This window comes from Hakea prostrata, unplaced genomic scaffold (assembly GCF_041222555.1).
Source record: "Hakea prostrata isolate BN-2017 unplaced genomic scaffold, UWA_Hpros_2 contig_61, whole genome shotgun sequence".
Classification (NCBI taxonomy): domain Eukaryota; kingdom Viridiplantae; phylum Streptophyta; class Magnoliopsida; order Proteales; family Proteaceae; genus Hakea; species Hakea prostrata.
The window spans coordinates 163,904-178,920 of record NW_028291180.1 but is presented as its reverse complement, the minus strand read 5'-3'; positions in this window follow the sequence as shown (position 1 = coordinate 178,920).

Sequence of the window (15,017 nt, the reverse complement as noted above, 5' to 3'; positions counted from 1 at the left end):
TGAGAAGTTGCTGCATGGTGTTGCACCAATCAAGGCCAAAGACCAATTAGATGAGAGTTAGAGACAGAGCAGGGCCAATCAAGATCAAGACCAATCAGGGCCAGGGACAATCAGACTAACCCATCCCGACCCAACCCATTTAGGATGGAAATAAACTTGGCTTGGCCTTGTAGGGTTTAGGATTAAAAATAATAATCATTGACCTTAAACTAGGGTCAGGATGAAAATGGCGAGGCAAGCCCCATTGCCGCCCTATTTTTTGTAGGTATTCTTTTTCTTTTCCTGTTTTCCTTCCAGGAACCCTGAACAAAGAAGAACAAAGTTAAAAGGGCTGGCTGGCGAAGCCGCGCAGCCTTAAAACTTTCCAAAAACACCTGATCAAACCTGATCTGCTGCTGTCACTTATGACGTATCAATCAACAAACAGTCATTCGATTGATGGACCTGAAAAAATATCGAATACATGCCAGGCTACCAGCCTTCCAGATCGGCATCACATTCTCTTTCCATTCCCGTGGATCAGTTTTTCCAGTTTTTCTAGTTTTTCCAGTTTTAGTAGAAAAAAAAAAACTATACGCTTGTATTTCTCTTGATTCGTTAAGAATAGGAAAGAAAATGTGGGGGCCATGTGTTCCTCCACTCTTCCTCTCATGTTTGAATTAATAATTTGTGTTGAATTCTAGAATGTTGTCAACATCAGTTATCTTGGACATGAGTAGTTTCTACCAGGAGGAAAAAAGGTATAGTTTCTTGCTTAAGTCTCAAGTGAGAATGAGAAAGAGCTGTGTTTGTGTCAGCATATGTTAGAGTGACTGCCTGATTGAAACTAAAAGGGAACAAAGCAGCGACTTGGCCAATACCCGGAATCATTTGATTTCCACAAACATCTAACTCTTTACTTACTTTTTTGGTAAAGCCCCTAACTCTTTATTACAGTCGAGTTGAAAAAGAAAGGAAAGAAAGCACTACTATTTATTACAGTGGAATGGAAAAAGAGAGAAAAGAAAGCACATCATTAATTTTAATCAACTTTGAATTTACAAAGAGTAAGGAAATTAAGTGGTGATTTCTTCCTTTTATCCGCTTTGAACATTGTAGCCGTTTAACCATGCATTCAAAGGTCTCACGTTAGAAACTATGGCTGTTATCATTTAACATATCGCCTGCTATATCTCTCTCTCTCTCTCTCTCTCTCTCACTCTCTCACAGCGTGATTTGTGAAAGAGAGAAGACAAGAAATATACCAGCGAAGACAAGACATCCGCGAGCGATTCGTCTTTACTTTCCAGTTTCCACCAAGGCTGGGCTTGCCAAACGTTGCGAAGAGAGAACACCACCACTAACTCTATTTTTCTTCTAGTGGGGTTTGAATTAGGAAGATACCAAAGCCTTAGCCTCTAAGGGATAATATTTAGATTCTCACAATTTAGCCAACACTAACCGTTGGCGCCCAAACAATATACATTGTTGTTGTGGAAAAAATGTGTTTTTAGTTCCTTATTTCGCTCATGATCGGGTCTGATTTCTGAGACTAAAATAAAGGTGAGAATAAATCATCTTTGGCGACGAAAAGCTATCTCCAATAATTAAGTTAGTTTAAATAAACAAATCAGAGACTCTTCTTTAAGGAATAATGTTCAAGAGGATGAAGAAGAGAATGTTCTTTAGGGCCTGTTTGGTTACATGAATCCAAGAGTTTGAAATCTCTGGATTCATGAATCTGAGAATTATACCCGTTTGGTTGTAAAATTCTCTAGATTCATGAAATCTAGAGATTCACTTTTTTACACTAAAAATGTGAATCTGTAGATTTATGGGTAAGGGGTGAAATCCAGAGATTTCAAAAAAGCTATACATTTGCACATTCACAAAAATCACGTCGATCAATTAGTTTTTTTAGGATGAATCCACAGATTTCATTCCACAACCAAACATCTAATTTTATAAATTATAACTCCATAGATTTGAAATTTATAGATTTGAAATCTCTAGATATTTGAAATCTCCAGACTCATGTAACCAAACAGGCCCTTAAGAATTAATGTAGAAGAGTAATGGCTGGAGAACTCAAGTCTGCTTGGCCATCCTTACCTGCGTGTCCAAGCTATTTATGCAATTAGTCCATACCTAAAATGCTGGCTGATTCACCGTGGCCCTACGATCATGATGATTCAGGTGAATGGCTGAGATAGCTTCTTGACAAAGGCTATCACAACAAATCGATATGCATATTCCCAAGACAGCTAGTGATCCCACAGGCAAATCAAGAGGCCAACGTTAAGTTGATCTTGATGTGACACCGTTCTTCAACTAAGGGTACAAAATGGTGGTACGCAGTATTCAAAGGCAGCTTGGAGCGAATGAGAAGCTTCTAGTGTACTTATGCGCATTTAATAAAACTCAGTGCATTAAATGCTAAGGTTTGACATATGGGAGAGGATGCACCAAATCTTCTGCTAGTGCTGTTTCTGCCGAAAAGTCATACGATGACAGCTTTGTGCTATCGTGATGTGTGATTCCTGACTTTTCAACTGACATTTATTCTGAGAAGCGTTATGACTAAGACCATCAGTTGGTCTTCCTAGCTTGGACCAAGTTTGGACCCTTGGTCCAGCTCAAGTGGTTTGCTCCGGTTCATAGGTTTGGACCGTAATGTCCATAACAATTACAAATTAAAGTAGCAATAATAATAGCTCAAGTATTCAATAATCAAACCACAATAAATATACAATAATTTTTTTAACGTGAAAAAATTTACAAGGAAAAAAAACCACAGGACTATTATTGAAATCCACTTAAACTTTTACTATCATAAAAAATAATAATAATGAGTATATAGTTATATTTCATCTTTATATAATACTAGAGGAACACAATATCATAATCACATCATAAATAATGGAAATCAAGAGAAGATAGAAAAAAACTTAACGAAATCATTGATTAACTAGTACAAAGCATCTACTTAATTTTGGTTTGGCAAATGGCATGCGTGGTTATGTGGTGATCTCAAGTGGGGTATTTGGGGTTTATCATGACTGGAAATTGGTGCGTGATTGAAACATTTGGAAATTGGAAACGTTTCCCAATAAATCAACATGAGATTGCGCATCTCAAAATGATATCGTTAAAAAAACACATACTACTATCAAGTAAAATTAAAAATGCAATTAAAAAAAAAGATATGTTGATAAAATTAAACATGTCTACTATTTTGGGTTTTTTTTAATTGTTTGATAAAATAAAATAAAAAAGGTATGTTGTGATTTTAATAATTAAAGATAATTTAAATTTTAACTATGGTATTTTTGATTTTTAATAATTATTTTAATTGAGAATAATTTAGTATTTTACTTGTTAAGGTGATTACATAATTTAGGGTTTAAAATAAAAAAAAATTTAGCCAAGGAGAGGTGTTTGATATATTTGCTAAATAAGAGGGGAGGTAAGTGATATTATCCAACTAAAAGAGTAGACCCACGATACGGACTAATAGATGTTCCTACTGTTACCCGTAAGTAAGATCTATTCATAGTTGGTCAGTCCCCCACGGCACGGCTTCTCGCTTTTCATGAATGTGTCTCCCCCTCTACTTATGTGAGTTTGACCCGCCTTTGACTCTGCTTGCTTCTAACTCCCTATGAGCTGTTTTACGACCAACCTTTTTCGGAGGGTCGGCGGGACATGGGAGCCTCAGCTCCTGTAAATACTATTTGTCCAGCTAAGAGGGAGGTAAGTGATATTTATTCTAATAATAATAATAATAACAATAATAAAATTCTAAATTGTATGTACTCTATTTACTTTTGTTAATACTAAGTCTATTTTTCTCAAAAAACAGAAAAGAAAAAAAACTCCATATTAATCAGTAGATGGGCATATATGCATGTATAAAAAGGCCTTAACTTTTCCTTACCCCCAATATGAGTTGATGGGCCGTACTTACCACCACCAACGCAACAACACCATGTGCCGTTGTCTTCCTTTCCATCGCAACTGGAATTTCAGGCACGCTTGCTCGAACACTTAACTTTTTTTTTTTAGGTAAAAGAACACTTAACTTTTAAACCCCTATAAATTTTAATTTTTTGCTCATGGTTTCCCCCTCACGTCTCCTGACTCTGTCTCAACCCGTCCTGTGACTAGACCTGTAAACGGACCGGATTCAGCTCGGATACACCAGTATCCGAATCCGAATCTAATTATCCGAATCCGAATCCACAAAAATTTAGAGAAGGCATTCGAATTCGAATCCGAAACTTTATCGGATATTTGATAATAATCCGATCCGATAAAATATCCGATTATTGATTGATAATTGTCACTTTTTTACATTTTTTATTATAAATTTCTAATTTCCGATTACCGGATACCGCTATCCGAATCCGATTATCATCTATTTTTAAAGAAAAAATGTTAAATACTTTACTCTATCCGGATAAAAATTTATCCGAATATTATCCAATCCAATAAACAATTATCCAAATCCGAATCCGGTTGTTTAGCGACGGAATACGGATATTTTCCGGTAAAAAAATTTCGGATACGGGTACCTTAAACGAATATGAATGCAAATTCGGAGGCGGATTTCGACTATCCATTTACAGGTCTACCTGTGAGAGAGTACAGTCTCCTTCCCTAGATAGTTTCATTGATCTTCGAATCTAAAATCCCTTGTCTTATCATCGAAATAGACAAATACTTATTACTTTCAAGTAACTTTAGTTCTCTTTTGTCACTCACATAGACCCTAAAATTGGATTTCATTAGATATATTTTTTCAATTTATTACTGAAAATCTTTTAGACATTGTTTATTATAGAGATATTTTTGAAAATAAACATTAATTTAAATGTTTTCAGTGATAAATTTGACAAATATATCAAATGAAAATCCAATTTTAGAATCTTTGTGCTTTTTAAACATAAAGTGGGCCTCCATTTTGGGGTGCCAGTACAATTTATTTATTTATTTATTTTTTAAATGAATGGTAAGCCATTAAAAAAAACTACCTTTGAGTTTTTCTTGAAGCGAAAAACTCTATCGGTAACACAGATGGGTGGTTCAGTTGGTAAAAGACCAACGCTTCCACATAAGAGGTCAAAGTTTGAATCTCCTAGAGGCCAAGGGCGAAGCCTGCCTATATTAATTATAAAAAGCTACCCTGAGGATATAGTCGTGGTACACGCAAGCTGGCCCGGATAAACCTCAGATAAAAAAAATTAATTTTTTAACGAACAACGGTCCAACACCCAAATAAATAAATAAAACAAGACTATAAAGTTGGAAGTCTTAATTGGAAGACTCCACACGTGTTGTACACAATTTGCCTCGAAGATTCCCAACGCCCAAATAAATAAAAAATAAGACTACTCTTTATATTTATTAGTATATTTTCGTTCACATCAGGAAAAGGAAAAAAAAAGTAGATTTCCTCTTTTGTTCGGGAGAGTTTTTCAAGTGGACTTGACTTAAAATCTCAAGTCTAGTTTAAATAGCCACTTCTATAGGAATCCACGAGGCATGGAAACTCTAGGTTCATGTTGATGGCTCTTTGTTCAGGGAAAAATGTCTAGCTCGATATGGATTAGGTTTGGGTGTGTACAACATCTCAAGATGTTCATACTCTTGAGACATTGGTCATGAAGCAGACCATGCACTGGGCCTAAAATTTGAAATTGGCTAAAGTAGAGGTTGAAAGTGATAACCAAGTACTAATAACTATCCTACAAAAACATCCTACGAAGGCACTTTCGAAGGTTTTCCCATAATCTCAGATATCAGAGGTATTACTAGTGCGTTTGACTACGTATCTTTCACTCATGTGTTCAAGGTAGCAAATAAATATAGTTGCTGATGCATTGACCAAAGAAGGAGCCAATGATGGGTTAGTAAAGTGGTTAAAGATTCTACCTCCCACGGGGAAGTCTTGGGTTCGCACCCATTCGGCGGCATTAATTTGAGGATGTAATCGTGGAGCGCGTAAGCTGACCCGGATGAACCTCATAAAAAAAATGTGAAAAAAAAAAAAAAATTTGGCTAAAAAAACAAGACCAAAGAAGGAGCTTTAATTCAGGAGGCTCCTTGAAGCAACTTTAGTTCTCAATCTTTTGCTAATTACTCAGACATATAGCATTGGTGCGCCTCATGAAGGGTTTGAGGGTAACGATGGGATTGTAGATGATCAATAGATTTAGGTTAATCATATAGTTAATTTTATGAATTGCCTCCAAATAGGCTCTAAGATGATTGGAAATAAAGTATAATTTGAAGTGTTGACAGTTGAGAAACATCGTATAGAAAAATTCATGTATTCAAGATCTTTTTGACTAACCGTCGGTTTTATTTTAGTTTGCCTTCAAGTTTTAGATGTAGAGAGAAATAGGAAAATTTTGATAAGAACATATAAAATCACATTACCCAAGTTGAAAAAAATATAAACACATAGATAGGAATTGATATGATGTTCTCATGTTGCAACAAGTAAGTTATTTGAGAAAAATGGAATTTATCTAGTACTGTCTTCAGTTTGGATTGCAGTAAGGGTGTCAATTGCGTACCGAAATCGTTTAACAATATCGAACCACGCTGTCTAACTGTACCGCACCGTTCAAAATTCAGTATGGTAGGTACCAAAATCGAATTTCTTTAGTACGGTTCAGGTTTCAGGTACTCGAACCGACACGTATCGAATTTGTACCGTACCAAATTAAGGAATATAAATGTAATTTTACAATTAAGACATTATAACTTTACCCAAGGTGCGAAATTTTGCCGGTTCGCTACCTGGCGAACCAGGCGAACCAGCGAAATCTCACCAAAAGTTTGCCCGAAATCACACAAAATTCGAAGTTTAAACCTTGCTTCTCATTTTCTCAAACCCTGGTCTTCTATTAAGAAACCCTCCTCTGGTGGAAATCCTTTAACAAATGCTATAAAAAATGTCGGGTAATAAAAATCCCCTCAAATAGAGCAATCAACAAATTAAATAAAAATTGCATAAAAGAAGAGCACAATAATTTACGTAGAAAACTCTTAAAAAGAAAAAACTACGAGCAAAAGAGAAAACTCCACTATAGATAAAGAATTACACAAGATGAAAGAATTTTGGAATGCTTAAATGTGGAGGGGGAGGCATCGCTGAACTAGCTGAAATACTTTGGTGTGCTGTCTGTGCTTTAATCCACCAGAACCCACATCACAAAGCTCCTTTTAGTAATTACTTTGGTTTGTGTGTTTCTTTTTCTTTTTCTTCACATTTACTTGTTCTGTGTTTCAGGTTGAAGAAGATCGGAGGTTGAAGATGTGAGTCAGTCTTTCTTTCTTTCTTTCTTTTCCTTTTTTTTTTCACACAAGGAGGGTTAGGCTTCAGTTACGGCTGAACCTAAAAACCTTTTGTTGTTTCATGTAGGAAGAGAACCACCGTCAACGATCGTCGGTCATCCTCTCCTTGAATCTTCTTTTCAGAACCTACGAAGTCATCTCGGCTTCCGTCTTCCTCGATCAGAGCTGCAAGGAGCTGAAAGAGGTCTAGATCCCACCTGAAAAATGGCAGCAAAGGTGACGGTGACAAGCCAGATTTCAGTGACTTCTAGAAAAGTTCTGGCGACTTCTAGATCACACCTGGTTTGCCGAAAAATCGGTGATTTTCCTGCGATTGCTGGCGACTTCTAGAAAAGTTCATTTCAGACTTTCAACCCCCTTTTTATGTCGCTCATCACCGAAATTACCGAAAAGTGGCAAAATTTTGCCGATTTTCGGCGATATGTTTTACCCTGCCTTTACCCTATCCCTGATTCTTTGTCTCAATTTTTTGTTTCGTTTTTCACTCCTCTTCTGAGATTTACTTATTTTGTTTCAGTTAATATCAGATTCTATCGATTATTTGATTGCAATTATATTAGGATCTTAATGAGCTAATAACAAAAGTGACATGGGTGGTTCATTTGTACCAACCACACTAGATACTGTGTTTAAACCATTCTTTCGCACCGATTTAATACCGAACTGTTTTTGTAAATACCAAAACGTATTGTACCTTGTAAATTTGGTACGATATGGTTATGGTTTTCAATATTTAAAGTTAGTACTATATTGAAACCGTACCAAATTACCGAAACCGTACCGATTGATACCCTTAAATTGCAAGCTACAATTCGCCTACATGAAGCTGGAATTGGTATAGAAAAGGATAAAATGGAAAAGGCAATGAGATTTCGCGCTAAGTTCAAACTTTCTATAAGGTATTTTTTTTCTTTCTCGAGGCCTCAACAAAGAAAAGAGAAGTTAAATGATTTGAAAGCCTTAAAATTTTGAAAAAAATTACATAATTAGCTATTTTTAGGTTTTCTTTTACAAAAGTAACCATTCAAAGTTTTACTTAACAAAATTAGTTAAAATCGAGTTTGGGTTCATAAAACTAACAAAAATAGTGATTTTTCATCCTTTTAGACATTTTTAACCCTTAAAACTAACCACATTGAAGTGGAAAAATGACTATTTTGTCCAAAAGAAAAATGCATTAATTTTTCGTATCCTATGGGCATTTTCACTCTCATATCTGTATGTTCAATTTTAAGGGTAAAAATGTTCCAAGGGATAAAAATTTTGTAAATGCAAAGTAAATTTTAATTAATTTTATTAAATGAAACATTGCCTTAGATTATTTTTGAAAAAGAAACTTTTCCTAAAATTTTCCAACAAAAGCTGCTATGCTGATGTCACCTTTTACGGGTGGCGGGCATCGAATGGGTGTTATGATTATTTGTTTCTGTTAGTATCGACCCAAGGTCCAAAAATAAAGAAAGCAGACTACATTTGACGTCTCAGTCCAATCAACCATCATTTGTTGTCTATTCTTGCAATTTGAACTACCAAATACTACGTACAATCATGAAAGACTACCCAGAATAACATAAAAAGAAGAATAAGAGAACAGACCGGCACCACATTCTGTTTCCTAGAAAGAGATTGAAAGAGAATCTCTTTCTAGGAAAGAGAATGTGGAGAGAATGTGGAGGCCATTTCTTCCTCTACTGGACCTTCCTCTCATGTTTGAATTAATAATTGAATGTGCGTGTGTGTGTTTTTTTGAAATAACCAACTCTGTTGCCTTCTCCAGTGGTTACGAATATGACAATGATATATGGTTCCAATTTAACTCCCCTGTAAATTTCATTGCCTGAAACTATTTCAAGATGCTATAATGGGTTTGTGTTAAATACTAGAATGTTGTTGATGCCACTTTTTCAATATCAGTTGTCATCTTGAAGATGAATAGTTTCTTGCTTAACGTCTCAAGTAACAAATGAGAAGAGCTGTGTAGGTGTTTACTTATTGTTAGCATATGTTGTAATGACTGCTTGATTGAAACTAAAGGGGAACAAAGTAATTTGGCCAATAGCCAGAATCATTTGATTTTCCACAAACACCTTACTCCTTATTACAGTGGAAAAAGAAAGGAAACAAAAGTAGGAAGAGTAGTGATTTTTACTTTTTATCCCCTTTCAACATTGTAGCTATTGAATCATGCATGCATGCAAGGTATTGCATCAGAAACTAAAAGTAAGGCTGTATGGCTGTATGGCTGTATTCATTAATCATGTCGATTGCCTGCTTCTCTTTCTCCCAAGTCCCAACTCGTCCCACACCCAGACCCACCACAGATCGTGACTTGTGAGAGGGAGAAAACAAGATATGCACAAGCGATTCGCCTTCTCCTTTCCAGTTTTCCCAGGCTAGGCTGATTGCCAACGTTGTTGCCAAGAGACAAGAGAGAACACCGCCACTAAAACTCTTTATCTTTCTTCTAATGGGGGACTGGGTTTGAAGTAGGAAGATAGCAGAGCTTTAGCCTCCAAAGCACATGATTTAGATTCCTGTAAACGCAGCATGCCTTGCTGTTGTCAATGATGGGAACAAAGCAACACTTTGCACAGGGGAGAAGAAGAGACAAGAATAACCATGGTTAGAATTGAAGGAATATTAACTTTAGGATTATAATCATCTATTCTTCCAACATTACCATTGCAAGCACCAAGTGGAGAATCTTTGACTCCAAAGTTTCGACCGACCAACTCCCCTTTGAACTTTCTATAAAATTGACTTCATTTCTCCAATATCTCTGAGTGAACTGTTACTCCACTACTACTGCTACTACTTCTTCTGTATCATTTCATTTATCTTCAAACCTATAATAGAATTCAATGGAGAATCGTGAACAGTATCTCATCTACAGGGAAGAAAAATCCTCTTGGGGCAATGATTTGTCTCTCCCGCTGAGTAGCCCCTCAGAATCTCGTATCCTGGGGCCATTCTTTGTCTCTCAAGCCGAGTAGCACCGTCCACAGCTACCAGAATCTTGATTCCTTGGGCCATTCTTTTTCTCTCAAGCCGAGTAGCACCATCAATGAAGACCAGAATCTCGATTCCTGGGGCCATTCTTTGTCTCTCAAGTGGAGTAGTCCCGTCCACTACAACCAGAATCTCGTATCCTGGGGCAATGACTTGTCTCTCCGGCTGAGTAGCACCATCCACGAAAACCAGAATCTCGTCCCTTCCACTACAGTTCCGCAGGTATATCATCTGTAGCTAGCTATCTTATCTTATCAGTTCAATTTGAATTCATGGAATAATGGTCATATATGGTTGGTTCTTATTATTGCGTTTGCCTGCTGTGGTGAGTGCATATATAAGTTAACCTCTGCTGTGGTGAGTGCAAATGTAAGTTAACCATCTGCTGTGGTGAGTGCATATATAAGTTAACCATCTGCATGGTTCTTATTGTGACCCAGCAATTATAAATCAATGTATTTTATTATTGTGTGGTAATTGTTTCATGCAATATTATATTAAAGAAGAGGTTTCTGAAAGACAGGGATTGGGGCCAAATCTGAGGGGTTGGACATTGAAGCTTGATCTATTGTTATTTATTCTATTTTTTCTTCTTCTTCTTCCGTTTCAGTTGATCTGCCTAATATATGAAAAATAGAAACTTGCTTTTACCTCTCCAGTCCAAGGATCAAAGGACAGATTTAATGATTTCAATATATAGTATCTTCCGAAGTCTTCATGTTGATTGCTCCCATTTCTTTTGATTTTGTTAAGTCAATATTAATCATGATTATAGTTGATATATATATATATATATATATATATATATATATATATATATATATATATATATATATATATATATATATATATATATATATATATATATATATATATATATATATATATATATATATATATATATATATATAGTTTTCGAAGACTTAGTATATCTGTTGTTTGATTCTTCGGTATTTTACGTACACTTTTGTCCTCCCACTTGATATGGTTAACTGTTTGGGTAATGAACCCATAGAGTTAACCTGAAGCTTCATATAGCGAAAGCTCACAAGCAAGGCAGCAACTCCACAAATTAATCGATTAAGTATGAGTGTTGCTAAATCAAATATCATTTGTAAAACGTCTCTCGTCTTGCTTCGATCACCTAGACAACACTTGAAGTCCGTCATTGAAAAAGATCAATTATATCTAATTAGTTTTTTACATCTTTTTGATATGTTTATTCTTTAATTATTAAAATGTTTAAAAAAATATCTACATCTTGGGAGGAATCTATTTAATTATTTTCATTAGGACTACGACAAAGACTTTCTTTCTCAATTTTGTTGCAGAAACAGGCTTCAGTACTGCTAGTTGCTACTTATTCCTCTGCTCACATTGTCAATCCACTGCAGGCACTAGCAGGGCCAAGTAAGACATGCGACGAGTGCAATACCATGTTGAGCAAAAACCATCACCCCCCGGTAATTCTCCAGATAAAAAGGTGGGTAATCTCCAAACAAACAAATTTCTTTAATTAATTACCTCAAAAACCTGATAGTAAGACTGATATATAATTTGTTTCTTCTGAACAATTACAGCACCGATATTGTAATGCTTGCGGTTTAAGCAAGATGAGGAAAGCGAAGAAACCTCGCTTGGAAGGAAGCCAACGGCTGATTTTCAAACCAATCTTTTGAAGCTGTTTGTTGAGTTCAACAAACTAGTCAGATATATAATGGGTGAATGTAGGGTCTACTCTGGTTATGAAAACTTTCCGTCACCTCATGTCTTGTTTTACTTTGTTTTTCTTTTCTCGGGTTCAATTACGTTGGCTTTTAAACTCCCTATGTATGTATGTATGTATGTATGTATGTATGTATGTATGTCAGTAACTCTTGCTAAGTTTAACTGCAAAATAAAAATAAAAATAAAAATTCAGACACTGTTTGTTTCTAATGTTGTGTTTGTGTCATCATTTATGTTCTTGACAAGACATGGGCGAAGAAAAAATATTGATTTGAGGATAAATGGATAATTTGAGGGTTTAGGATAAATTGATAATTTCATTAAGTTAATAGATGTTATGATCAATTATCCCTTTTGTGGGGGCAATAAGCTTGTATTGAAAATTTAGTTTGAATTTTAACTGTACATTGTGCATGATAGTTGACGGTGTGCTCAATGGAGAAGGGTTTTGTAAGCTTTGCATTTTGGAGAGGTTGCATTTTGTTTCTAATGGAAACGACGGGCATTCCTATGAAAAATTCAAAGATTGGTAGTATCAGGTTGAAAACACCAAGCTATAAACACAAGGCATTAGCAAAAGTGCAATATCAGTTAGGTGTAGTTTGGGTCTAGGTTGACCATGGTATGGACAAAACTACCTCCTAGTGTTCATTTTCCCCGATAGCAGCCATCCTTCATTTCCATTATCAAGACGGCCTCTGTTGCTAGTATCTAAAGATGCTATGTAAGTGCACATGTCGCAATCAAGTAGTAAATAATAAGTAAAGTATTGATTCCTCGGAGAATTTTATCTTTAATTTTCAATGTAAAAGTAAAACTGAATTAAACAAGATTAACAAGATTGATTTGTGATTGACTAACTAAATAACCAAATGACAGGTAATTAAACTAAAGAACCGAAATCGAGAGTGAGCAGTAGAAGGAACTTAGTGAGTGAAAAGAGTGTTGGGAATCAAATTCTCTTCCCCTGAATTTATAATGCAAATACTATAGTAATACTAAAGCCCAAAATATATAAAGAACCTGGAATGAAATGGCATAATGGTATTTTCCAATACATATGCTTTAGCACCCTGATTCAACATCTGCATATTCCTATGAAGAAATGAAATACGAATGCAATTTAAACCTAATCCCAATCATGACAATGTAAGATACTAGAGTATTCCTACCCAACCTACTAATTAACTCAATCTAATTAAAGATTAAGCTAACCCACACCATTCAACAAGCATCTAGATTCAATTAACTTTTCAATTAACTAAATCATAGCAATCGTTCATGAAAGATCAATCAAGAAACGAAACTACCAATTCCAACTTCATGTAGGCAAGTTGCAGCCTGCAATTCAAACTTAGGACGTCAGTAGTTAAATGCCATTTTTCTCAGCAAACTTACTTGTTGCAACATGAGAACATTAGATCAATATTCCTATCTATGTGTTTATATTTTTTCAACTTGGGGAACGTGATTTCAGATGTTCTTCCCAAAAACGTAAGACTTTCTCTCGACGTTTAAAAATTGAAGGCAAACTAATGTCAAAACCGACTATTGGTCAAAAAGATTTTGAATTTTTCTATAAGATGTTTCTCAACTGCCAACACTCTAAACCATACTTTAGTTCTAATCATCCTATAGAATTTCTCTTCCTAAGTTTAAAACTCATGAATCCACCATGCTATCCGTATGAGAGACGTAAATGCATGACTAAAATCTTACTCGTTGATTTTTGGCGTGTCTATATCCATTAAAAACACAAGCATCAGAAAACTTTTCGAAGTAGAATTTAATCAGCAAAAACAGATTAGAAAATCTATATTAATCTAAACATAGATTTTTGACAACTACCAAATATAATTCAAAAGCTACTTACATGCACGGATAGTGCTTCCATTTATTCAAACGAAAAAAGTTCAACATCGTTCCAGCCAAATCAGGTTACCCTAGAACATGATTGAAGATGAAACACAAAACATAATTACATTTGCACTTGATACAAAGCCTTTGAAGTATATAAATCTTAATATCCAATCAACTAAAATATAATGTACAATATGACTAGCCTAAGATGAAATTACACTGATTTTCCAGAGGAGATTCGATCCTCATCAATTGTATCTGAGGTTCATCTGAGCTTGCTTGCGTGCACCTTGACATCTTTAGGGGGATGCTTGTCGTGCAAGGGTCGAACCCATGACCTCCCACTGAGAGAAGTATGGATCTTACCACTCTACCAACCCTGCATTGACCTCTTAAATTCTTTTCGTTTTTGAGTTTTTTCTAAGCGTTGTGTTTGTTGTCTTGCTGTACTTTGATTTTTATACACTTTTGTGTGTTATGAACAATAATAAGATTTTTTTTTTGTTGGTAACTAAAATACTACATAGGAAAAGAAGTAGCAAATTTTTTTTTTAATTTTTATATCTTCTATATGCTTAATCTTTATTTACTCTTATTCCCATTTCAAGAGTTTTACCCGCATATTCTCTAAAAATTAAATATGGATATGGTGATATAAGATTCATCTAAAATCCAATCGTGATTGCTTTTAGTCTTTAGTTTTCATCTCAGTTCCTTTTTACGGTGAAATTACTCATTGTAAACCTGAGGTTATCAATTTTGGGGACCGAACCGTTGAAATTGAACCAAAGTGGCCCATTAAGGCCTACATTGAACCAAACTAAGGCTTATTTAAATTAAAATTTTAATATAATCATATTGTCTCATTAAGGATAATAACCATATTATTTATCAACTTGAATAAAATTATTAATTTATCCTAAACCCTTAAATCAATGTTCCTTCGGCTCTCTTCCTTCTCTCCAGTCATCATCTTCTCCTATCGTGCCAAATCAAATGGGATAATAAACACACAAACTGAACATTAAAAACAAAACAGAATAAGAAATCAGATACAAACAACTGCCAAATGCCAA